A 10,482-nucleotide genomic window follows, 5' to 3' on the forward strand; every position below is an offset into this window, starting at 1 on the left:
TATGTATTGATGATAAAATCGTGAATAATGTAAAAGCATGAAAATTGAATAAATGATCAAATTCAACATTTCAGTTCAGTGACAAGATGAATTGAAGGAAAAGACCATGGTTGGACCATGGCAACAAGTGATAAGTGATAGCTTCGGCTACACTTATCTGATCAAGGAAAAGTGATAAGTGATAAGTGATAGCTTCGGCTACACTTATCTGATCAAGGAAAAGTGATAAGTGATAAGTGATAGCTTCGGCTACACTTATCTGATCAATGACAAGTGAAAAGTGGTAGCTTCAGCTACCTGATCAATGAAAAGTGGTAGCTTCGCACCGATCGATGAAAAGTGGTAGTTAGGCTACGATCGGTGAAAAGTGGTAGCTCGGCTACGATCGATGAAAATGGTAGCTCGGCTACCGATCGATGAATCGTGGTAGCTTCGGCTACAAGTGACAAGTGACAAGTGATTTCCGTATAAGACCATATCTGGGATATGGCATCGGTATGATATATGCTACTGTATAAGACCATATTTGGGATATGGCATCAGTGAGATATGTGATTCGTGTAAGACCATAGCTGGGCTATGGCATCGATATATGAATATGTGTAAGACCATAGTTGGGCTATGGCATCATTATGTGAAGATGTGTAAGACCATAGTTGAACTATGGCATCGAGAAAACGAAGTACTCAATTTCGTAAGACGTTCACTAATTTGACAAAGTTTGGTAAGTGTTACATGAAATTATGTGATACAAGGAAGTACGAGTTGATAAGATACGAGTATAGAACTTGATTGATAAATGAATTCATTTGTGATTATATAATTGTTCATCTTGAATGTATTGTCCATATGTATTGATAATTCAAATGTTTTAATGAATAAAATTCCGATATGGAATAAATTGAACACGAGACAAATAATTATGAAATTGAACTCGGAATTCATGAAAATGATGGTTATTGATATATGGAGACATGAGACATTGATATATGAATATGGAAAATGTTTGATAAATGTGTTTATTCATAATTATAGAATTATATACCTCATGTGTACTATTTGCATAAAGATGATATTTCAAATACTTTGGTTATTTAAGCTTAAATATGAAATAGTCGAAATCAAGATAAGTTGTTATGAAAATATATTTAGATTACGAGAGATATGGTGATATATGTTGTATGATTACATAACGTGAAATTGTGTATATATATGAGAAATTGAATGAGAATTAAGCTCATACACGTTTCTTGTTATTTATATGAAGTGTACGACTGACAAGGGTGATGAAGTTATAAACAGAGAGTTACACTGGTTGAAAACACGAGCATGTGACTCTCCAAAGTGTGAAAATTTTCTAAGTGTTGCAAAAGTTTCATACGTTTACGGTTTGGTCCCGAACCACCCTGAATGTATGTTTTGGGCCCCGTAGGCCCATATAAGGGACGTTAAACATATGTATGAAAGTTTTTAATTTAGAAAAAAAATTGGTTGATTTTTTTTACATGATTGATCATATTAATTTTGGTACTGCCTCGTACCCTATTCTAGCCTCGGAATACGGGTAGGGGTGTTACAGTAAGGTTCATGTTTGAAATTTGACCCATGTATGAAATGCATGTGTTTTGATGTTTAATGGAGGAATATGAATGTTTGATGTGTGATAAACATCTTTTACCAAGTGATTTCTAGTGAAATTGGTTAAAAAGGACTTATTTGTAAAGTTTGTAAAATAGGTAGTAAGATGTATGATTTAATGAGAAATCTGGGATTCTATAGTATGTTATAAGTTCGGCTAGGATTGGGTAACAATATGTTATAAGTTCGACTAGGATTGGGTAACAAAGAAAATGAACACATTTCATTTTACGAGCCTAACGACTAGTTTGTAAACACGTGAAAGTTTAGGGGCAAAATTGTAATTTTGTCTAAATATAGTTTTTGGACTGATTTGAATAATGTGATGATTAAATGAGATGAATTTTCTATTATATATTAAGAAAAACAGAGTCCGGACCTAGACCGGGGAAAGAATAAGATTTGGACTAAATCGAATTAATTGTCCATATTTTGTACCGAGGTAAGTTTATGTGTAAATAATGAATGATATATCATGTTTTAATATTTTATTAATGTATGAGTATCTATGTTTAATTGTTATGACTAGTGTATGAACGACGTTATAGTCTATGAGCATGACATCGTAAATGAGTTCGACGAATATGTGATATCGAGAAAGCCCCGTTTGAACCTTAGGAATAATTTAGGATACAATATGACATGTCACTAGGAACTATGTGATTATGAGCTCATGAGATTATGTGCATATGTGACTAAATGAATCTGGATGCTAGTCTTGTACGTTCTACTGGTGGTTGGGTAGCCTAGCATGTGTTGTGGGTACCTGTCAGCTTGTGTAAGCAGCCCAAGTAGTTACGTCCTGACTGTCAGCTTGTGTGAGCAGGCCCGTGATTAGCTCGAGAGCGGCAATGTGGGATTTTGATATGAGGTATCATGTGGCTATGTTTGGAGCACTATGTGCAAGTTTTTCGTGTTTCCGATAGTATTTCGAGTGTTCAATGGGTAAATCAGTGAGTTGTTCGACAAGTAAGTCATTAATGAGGAAATATGAGAATGTATTAGAGTTAGTACAGGTATGTACAAAAAACTCTTATGAATGAACTTCGTATGTGATGATCTTTCGATAAGATTGAAAATGTATAAGTTATGCCTCTGAATTTATGATGACGCATATGTAAACTATGTCATGTCAATAGTGTATATATATATTAATGATTATGTTGCTATTTATTTGCATGTGAACTTACTAAGTTTTATACTTACTCCCCTCTCTTTTCCATTTTCTTATAGTATCACCAAGCTAGCTCGGTATAATTAGTCTCAACATTTTGAGTATGGCATGTATAGGGACTTGGTCTTTTTCTTGTTATATGTCATATTGGGTTAGCCAAATGTGTTGGCTTATAATGATTTGATGATTCATTTTGTATATGGCCATGAGATATGGCTCATATTAATTATTGGGATGTAATTCTATTCATATATGCATGTTTATGCTAAGGTCATTCATGATGTGGTTAAATTCATTTTAGCATGGATGAATTGTGGATACGATCATTGATGTTTGACGATGGATTGTGAGTAAATGGCATAATAACAACTAAGACATAAATGTATAAAATGGAAGTAAATTGATGTTGTATATTGCATATGATTTGGTAAGCCTGGTTTAAATAAAATATGGAGTCTTAACAAGTATAAATTGATAAGAAATTGATATGCATGAGCTTAGTTTGGGAAGGTGTACGTACTCATTTATGCCTTGTAGGATGTCATTGAGATGTGTAAGTGTGCATGTAACATTAAGGGTGACAAAAAGCTTGGAAAATAGCCTCAAAGTTGTCTACATGGGTAGACACACAGACGTGTGTCTAGGCCGTGTGTGACACACGGTCTGCCTTATGGGCGTGTGCTCTGGCCGTGTGTCCCATGTACCCTAATTAATGCAAAATAGAATGTCCAATAGTAAACACACGGGCAGAGACACGGGCATGTGTCCCTGCCGTGTGAAGGGCACGGCTTTAGAACATGGGCATGTGCCCAGGCCGTGTGAAGTCTGCACCTGATTTTGGAATTTAATTCACCACACAGCCTAAGCATACGGGCGTGTGACTTGGCCGTGTGACCCTATTTGTGTTGATGACATCATAAACAGAGAGTTACACGGGCTGAGGACACGGGCGTATCCCAAGCCACATGGCCTACCCACACGTGCATTGTAACACCCCAAACCCGGCCCAGACGTTATGGCCAAATCTGATGTGCCACATTGGAGTTAAAAATCCGTGTTTCGTTTTAGTGTTTTAAAAGCCATATATTTTGCTGAGTTAGCAAAGTGTATGGAAGCTAGGCACCGGTAGGTATCCGAGGCGGAGGAGGTGAGCCATGAAGGTCGCTAAGTACCAAGCTCTTTGATTGGATCCAATCCTGACATGCCCACAACCATAGCCACACTTTGTTATATCGAGTTTAAATTTGTTTAAGTGAACGACTTTGTTAAATCGATTAATCGTGGTGTTGAACTCTTTTGGAAACAAGTATTATTTTGAAAACACGTCCTAAGTCTAACCCATTTGAATAATTATCAACCAGGTTTAAAGTTATTAAAGTTAAAATAATCCTAAAAAGAAATAAAAGAAAAGTTAAAATGGCCTTATTACAACCCCAAAAAAACTATAATAATAAATAATATTTAATGGAAATTTAAAGAAAACCAACGCTTATTTAAAAGTCCAAAGACAATCACCGTGGCCATTCTGAATCCCCTCCGGCCCAAGTCCCCACATCAAGGCTCACCTGCAAGGTTAAGGAAAGGGGGTGAGTTTGGAAACTCGATGTGCAACAAGCCCTTTTAGAGCCCAAAACAATAGCACTGTTGGGTCTAAGCCCAAATCCAATCTCAAACATATCTTGGGCCATAGCCCTTTTCATATTTCATATTTCATAACACTGGGCAAGCCTTTTCAAGTTTCATATTCTTGGGCGAAGCCTTTATCAGAAACGGTATGGCCCATAGGCCCATTTTATAACACATGTAATGTCAAATGAAAGAATGCAACCCATTTGGGAGACTACTCAACCCACCATCCGCTACTCTCCACCGTACCAACCAACACACCATGTGGGGATTAACTCGACCCACCCCGCCATAACTCTCCTTTGGCGGCTTATTTGCTTTATCATATAACTTGGAGGCCTAGCCTCTTTTTAATAATCGGGCAAAAGCCCTTTTTATAAGCTGGGGCATAAGCCCTTTAATAATCAGGGCATAAGCCCTTTAATAAGCGGGGCATAAGCCCTTTTGCACTTCCTCCATCCATATAAAACCCAACCCAATGCATTTATGAACATCTCATGTGCATATCATACATATCATGTGCATATCATACATGTCATGTGCATATCATACATATCATGTTTATCAAAATCCCATGCATTAAGTTCATATATAAACCCTAGGGTATAATGGTCACTTTTACCTAGGGCAAAGCGGTCATTTTCATGTTATAGGGGTAATCTCATAATTTTACCAAAAATTAGGGTTTCCATGTCCATTAATGGTTACAAACAATTCATAGGTGCAAACAAGTGATCTGGCCCATTTTTAGCGAAATCGAGTTATTGGGCCAAAAACCCTAATGGGCCCTACTCACCGATTCATCATCTAGGCCCATTTAGCCTTTATCCATAATGAAGATAACAGTTTTAACATGCAATTTAACAGATTTCCCATTTTCTACGAAATTTACCCAAATGGGCCCGAAAGCCTATTGGGCCCTATTTTAGCCTCTCGAGGCCCAACTTACCGTGAACGCCAAAAACACGTCCTTACCGTTTCCATTGTTCCCGATCATCATCTCATCAATTCTAACTAACTAGTGAGCGTTAATTGCTCACAAGTCCTCGAAATGCCGAATTTACGCATTTCGACTTTTAAACATTATCACTTTAAGCTATGAAAAGGGTTCGTTACACACGATTTGCGATATTCCTTGACGAGATCTCCTATGCGATTTCTCCTATAATCAACCACTTATAGATTAGACCATGTTATTATTAAACCAAATCGAAAACTACCTATTATCATCACTTACACATTCGCCACCATCCACAATGACCCTTGGGTTCATACCTTCTTAGAAGTTGATGACTAGATTTAGTCACTCCGATGATCCAAGCTTTTCACACACTCCTCGATCGGTAGCCTTTAATCCTCACTAGTACCAACAAACCAAATAACACCAAAAACCCTTTTAGCCTTAGTCGACGGAGGGTTTTCGACTTTTCTTAAACCACAAGATACAAATGGAAAGAAGGTTCGAATACTTACCAAGAGATCTACTCATTGAAGAACGTTCCAAATACCTTCCTACCCCATATCCGTTGTGAATCCAACTTAAACATGCGAGAAAATAGATCTAAATATTAATTCCGAATCACTAAAATATGAACCTTCGGCTTTTCAAAGAAATATTAATCTAAGCTATTTAGAGGTTAGTACACACTGTTATGGGTTGAAGTTGAAACGCTTCCAAAATCAATCGCCACGATAACCACCACCGTCACTCAAACTTAACTAATCCAATATCAATATATGTAAATCCTAAGCACATCGGTCATACGGAACATAAGGGCATATTCGTCATTTTACCATACGAGGTATTTTGGTAGTTTTACAAATTGAGGGTATTACGGTAATTTCACAAACCAAGGGTATTTTAGTAATTTTGTAAATCGAGGGTAAAACAAGAATTTCGTAAATCAAGGGTAAAATAGTAATTCTATAAATCGAGGTAAAATGGTAATTCTATAAATCGAGGGTAAAAGCAGTAATTACGTAAATCGAGGGTAAAACGATAATTATGTAAATCGGGGTAAAATGGTAATTATGTAAATTGGGGTAAAAGCGTAATTACGTAAATCGAGGGTAAAATAGTAATTACAGAACCGAGGGTAAAAGCGGTAATTACGTAAATCAAGGGTAAAAGCGGTAATTTTACAAATCGAGGTAAAACAAGAATTCTATAACCCGAGGGTAAAGCAGTAATTCGTAAATCGGAGTACTTTGGTAATTTTACAAGTCGAGGGCATTTCAATAATTGGTAAACTAAAGTATTCTAAACATGGATAACAATACGAATGGGCCTAAAGCCTATTCTCACCCAAATGTGCCCACACGCTCGTGTGGCCCTTTTAGCCCAAACCTAGCCACAGATATGCGATTCACCTAGCCTAGTCCAATATTTACTACACAATCAAACAACTTATCCAATTGGGCCCATTGGCCCACATGGCCCTTTCGCCCATCGCGGCCAAGTAGCCATCCAACAACAAGAGTAGTGATAAATACACACGATAGGAGACTGGAGTTAATCCACGCTCCGAGCACTCTTAGCCGACGCCAACCCAAACGAGCACGCCATACAATGAAAGGATCACCAAGAAAGGTACATTTACTCTCTTCACGGTTCCTCTATTTAAAGCCGACTTCACAACCACTCTTATATTAGCTTCGATGTGGGATCCTCCAACATTAGAGTTTAAATTCAACACCAACTCTTGCCGCCCCTGTTAGCAAAATAAATGCTCCTTGCTTGCCATGGGATTCGAACCTATGACTCCTTAAATGCTCCACACGCTACTTGCCACTAAGCCACAAGGCTTTTTGTGTCATATTTTATCCCCAATTAATTATAAGGTCTAAAGGCCAAAGTTCAGTTCCTTTAAAAAAACAAAATAAATTGCAAGAGCCAAGGCTTGAATCCAGGCTCCCATACAACCTTAATGACACCACAACCACTAGACTACAAGCTTCCTTGTATCATTTATTTAACACAATAATTTAAAAACCCTCATCCAAGCATCTAGGTTTTTTTTCACTTAATACCAAAATTTTTGCTAAAGCCCAAGTTTGAACCCAAGATTTCTCCAACACTTCTCAAAGCCATTAACCACTAATAGCAAACATTTAATTGTTTCATTTCATTGCACAATTAAATACCTATATACAACCTCCTTACGGACCCCTACTCAAGGCCCAATACTTCTAAGCCCAAATTCGGGGTGTTACAGGCATTTAACACTGTTTCTTAAAAAGTTTTCTAAGTTTTTCTCAAGTTCTTGAATTAGTCCCGAACTACTCCCTATGTATGTTTTGGGCCTCATAGGCCCATATAAGGGACAATTTACATATGTATGAATGGATTTAATTTGAACGAAATTTTATGGCCCGATTTTGTACGTTGCTTGTGATTAAGTACGGTAATGCCTCATATCCTGTCCCGGCATCAGACACGAGTAAGGGGTGTTACATTGTTTTTCTTGATCTATATAATCAAATTTAGCTCATTCAAATTTCATTCTATTCAGTTTAAGCCAAAAATCATATTTTGGCAAAATTATGTTTTTGCCCCTACAATTTTGAATTCATTACAATTTAATTTCTAGCTCATAAAAATGAAAATTAATGAATTTAGTAGCAACCCATCCTAGCCGAATAAAAGGAAGTCCCTAGCAAGCCCTATATTCCATTTATTTCACATTTTTACCATGAACATTTTTCTATCTTTCAATTAAATCCCTAAATGACAAACTCGTCAAAAATTCCTTTACAAAAGTTGCTCAACTATCATCAGACATTCTTTTTCATCCATCAAACATGAAAAAAAAAATAATATACATTCATGGTAAAACCCTAGACTTTTAACAATTTTGCAAATTAGTCCGAAAACATAAAAATCATTAAAAACGAGATGAAAAATACTTACATGCAAGAGAATAAAGGTTGGATGAATGTTTGAAGCTTTTTTAATGGCTTCCTTAGTGAATTTCAGCAATGGAGAAAGAAAAGAAAGATGATATCTTTCTTTTTCCTTAATTTAATTTATGTTATTTTATTCATTTACCAAATTAACCTTATTCATTAACTTATAATTTACATTTATGATGTCCATCTTTGTCCGCTAAATATAATAATGGTCTAATTACCATTTAAGGACACTCACATTCCAATTTCATAACAATTTGACACCTTTTACTTATAGAACTCAAATTTTACACCTTATGCAATTTAGTCTTTTTTATCAAATTAAGCATGCAAATGATAAAATTTCTTAACGAAATTTTTATAAGACAATACTAACATGTTGTAGACATTAAAATAATAATAAAATAAATATTTTGACATCAAATTTGTGGTCCCAAAACCACTATTCTGATTTCACTAAAAACTGACTGTTACAATTGCAAGCAGAGATTGCTTTGGATCTGCGCTTCAATATATTTATTAAAGAGCATTCTACCAAAATCAAGATTGAGAAAAGGAAACTAGGATCCTATAACACCCCTAACTCGTATCCGTCGCCAGATTAGGGTTACAAGGCATTACCAGACATAACATAACTCTGCATAGTCATTTATCATTTTTTATGCACATATAAAACACGTGACCGAATATAATCATTCATACTTAATTACCTATAATTCATAAACAAACTATGCTTTAAAATTCAATCACATCAATATCCTTGTCTCATCCAAATATTTCGAACCAATTTGTATACATCAAAGCTATGTTCACACGCTATATAATTTCAATATTCGAAAACATAATCAAGCATATATCATTCAATTCATATAACGAATATATATATCAAGCTGAATATCTAACATACCATTTCCTAGCTTCTGTATGAATGCATAATTAAAACATTTGAACATATTATACCAATTAATAAGCAATCACATGTGCGCCTTTAATAATAATACTACATGACCGAACCAAAAATTTTATGAACTTTTTACATGCTCCTGACACGGTAAAACAAAGCCATTTCTTAATACCATTACTAACATATGGTTAACAAAATTCTTTGACAAATTTTCATGTTATCAACTTGCGCAATTTAGATCAATTTGTACTCTTCCATATGGCATAATAAAAAATAATAATAAACACAAACAAGTATCACCAAAAGACCAAATTTCATTAATAAAAGTAAATAACCAATTTAATCACTTCTCATTAGATAAAAATATAGTTATCTCACAAATACAAATGCCGAATCAAGACATGCCAATTTCACAAAATATACCTCATACCAAAAATTTCACACACAAGACCAGTTTGTTTCTTATCAATTTGGGTAGCAAAATTAACCACAAAAATCATACCAATTCCATATGCTTTGTATTATGTCAAAACGTCACTTATAAAGCCAATTTGGTTTCATCATTTTAGTTAACAAAACCTACTCATTAAAAGATCATTATTTACCAATTGAAACCATACTTGAACAATCAATTCACATTCAATACATACTCATCATTTCACTTCAAACCAAGCCAAGTTATAAAAATCATATTTAGCATTTCTCATTGTCGAAACATATGATCAAACACCACAAAAATATATGCCATGTATTAAGCTTATCAACATGAACTAATTTATAAGTCATTCATATCATTACTCAACTAAGACATATAACCAAAACACCATTCATACATGTCATGGAACATACTTACCAAAATGTATTTATCCCATGCTAAAATTACAAAACCATCAACTAACTTATTAATCAAGTCGAACCATATAACCAAATACCACACATATATACACCATGAAATGTACTTTCATAATAAGTCTATGCCATAACTGAATGCATATAAGCATTAATATCAAGATGAAGCCATTTTCGCAAGGCTAAATATATACACATTTCAAGACCAAACATATCAAGCTAGACTATACATGCCATATATCTTAAACACAAGTTTTCTTTCAAAGTACCAAAATATATATCGATAGTGCGATGACATTCCTTAACGATCCCGAGCTCGAACTAGCTTTAAATATCTATAACATAGAGAAATAATACACAAAGTAAGCTTTAAAAGCCTAGT

Source organism: Gossypium arboreum, chromosome 4 (assembly GCF_025698485.1).
Source record: "Gossypium arboreum isolate Shixiya-1 chromosome 4, ASM2569848v2, whole genome shotgun sequence".
NCBI lineage: Eukaryota > Viridiplantae > Streptophyta > Magnoliopsida > Malvales > Malvaceae > Gossypium > Gossypium arboreum.